This window comes from Bactrocera latifrons, unplaced genomic scaffold, assembly GCF_001853355.1.
Source record: "Bactrocera latifrons isolate USDA-ARS-PBARC rearing strain unplaced genomic scaffold, ASM185335v1 scaffold_780, whole genome shotgun sequence".
Lineage (NCBI taxonomy): Eukaryota > Metazoa > Arthropoda > Insecta > Diptera > Tephritidae > Bactrocera > Bactrocera latifrons.
In genome coordinates this window covers 6563-8769 of record NW_017537468.1, presented here as the reverse complement: position 1 = coordinate 8769, position 2207 = coordinate 6563, and positions in this window count along the sequence as shown.

Below are 2207 nucleotides of genomic sequence, written 5' to 3'. Positions count from 1 at the left end.
GCGGTCAGTGCATGCCTAAAATTTGTTGCATACGAAGTCTGCGTCTTATGTCGTCAACATGGCTAAGGAAAGACCTTAATGTTCCTTGTAAGCGGCTCCGCTTGGAGCAGGCTACTGCAGAATGGTTTCTATGAAAACACCTCAATTCTGCATTTGTATACTGGAAAGAATGGAATGGAATTAAAAATTGTTTTCAATGACCAAAAGTTTATTAGCTTAGATGCACCATGTGGAGGCGAACTTGCTCTACATTCGACACGTAATTATCGGTGGTGCTTAAGCGAATTTGTTTTTTAAATATTTAAAGAAGGCGGCTCTACGTCTATTTTTGCAAGTTTTTTCGCCCACAGGTGTGCTTTGCTACTGCCATGCCTTGTGCCAAATCACAGTTTTCTAACTTAATTTTGTGTTTCGTTATGAAATTTATTGGTTTTTGTTTAATTCCGATTATGCCATTTCCGAAGTCGCAATTAATTTTTTGCCAAGGAACACGTGTACCTTTTTTTCTTGACAAGTATAAAAATTATCACACGTATATAACCTGCGGCTGGAGCCAATGGCAAAGAATGTATGTTTTTGTGATCATCAGGGGTGTTGTGGAATCTGATAGTTGTTGGAATCAGAATTGAAACCGATCAAAAAAAGTAGTACGTATCAGATATTATTGGTTTGATATTCGAGACAGAATTTGTATCGGTTTTGAGAGTCACGGAAACCAATTTTATTGGTTTTGCTATCAGAAACAAAGCAAGAAGATAGTCGCTCACATATTTGAAATGTAAGTTAAGAAATTAAGTTATTTTATTATTTCGAATTAATCTATCTTCATTTCTATAGGGGAGAACATAAGTATAAATCACAAAATGTTTTAACCCTTGAGTTTTTTGAAAAAAACCTGGATATTCAAAGATATTAGATTTAAAAAACCTAATTTAACACCTAAATCGTCTTTATTCATTTGATAAATGTTATCTCTTAAAATCTTCCTTTAATTCGGAACTTTAATAGGATTGCTTCCAAATATAGTAATTTGAAAGTTTTATCACATTAGTAAACAGCTGGTTCCAATATTGGTTTTGCGGATGATCGGAAGACGAAAATCCAATCAGGGGTCGAATCCTTATATCCGTGCATGGATCGGTAAACAAACGAAAGATAATTACGTGATACGTCAATCGTATTCGGTCAAGAATGATAGAAACAAAGATTGCGCAATGACGAGTTCAAATTTCGTTCGTTCTGCTCATCTACGTCACGGTTGAGCAACGTACAATCAGCTGATTTTCAGTTGTTTGTTTTTCTTTGCAATAAGAAGCAATTTTGTATTGCAGGCATACAAAAACATTAATATCATCAAAAGTTAACATCAATATAAGTGAACATTTTATAGTGAACGCTTACGTACATATTCATTTCATTGTATCATTTAATTTTGTCTCTTTGCTGTGTTTGTTTTCAACCATATACATTTATGGAAATGAAAAGTTTGAATATTTTGTATTTCATTTTATAAATTTATTGTCTTTTTTAATTTTCTTTTTTTGATATACATATTTTCAATTATGTTTTTATTTAAGAAACGAATCCTAAAATACATTCTAGCTCTATATAATAGTTATTTTACTTTCGTGGTACAGTTTACAAAATTGCTTAGATCTAAGTGTTTGTAAACATAATTTGTACATATGTATATGCAAATTAGTACCGTTTATGTCGTCAAATACTGCTTGCGAGGCTCTCATATGCTTCGTCAACATATCTGTTAAGATAAGATAAGATAAAATAATTGAGGAATGCTCCGCGACCCTAGGTCTATTGTGCCCTCTCCTGGCTCACAGGGACTCACTTAGCCCCAGCATATTGATTAAGTCTAATATCCTACTGGGTGCGAACGAGGCGATGTGATGCCTTTCCAGATACATGGATCCAAGGGACTTTGACCTGCGCCTACAGACTGCAACGCAGTCGATTAGCAGGTGCTCCGGGGTCTCAGGCTCCCTGTCACAAAACCGACGTGGCCGGTGTAAAATGTCACCAGAAGCCTAAGTTTGTCTCTTGGGAGGTTTATAAACAATTTGAACCTCTTCTGGTTATACCCCCCAACTAGCAGCTTGGCGTGTCGCATACCATGCGCTCGCTGCCAATGCCTTTCCCTGTGCGCTCTTTCTTCCTTGCAGAGCAGCTCCTTCACAGCATGGGGACCCACC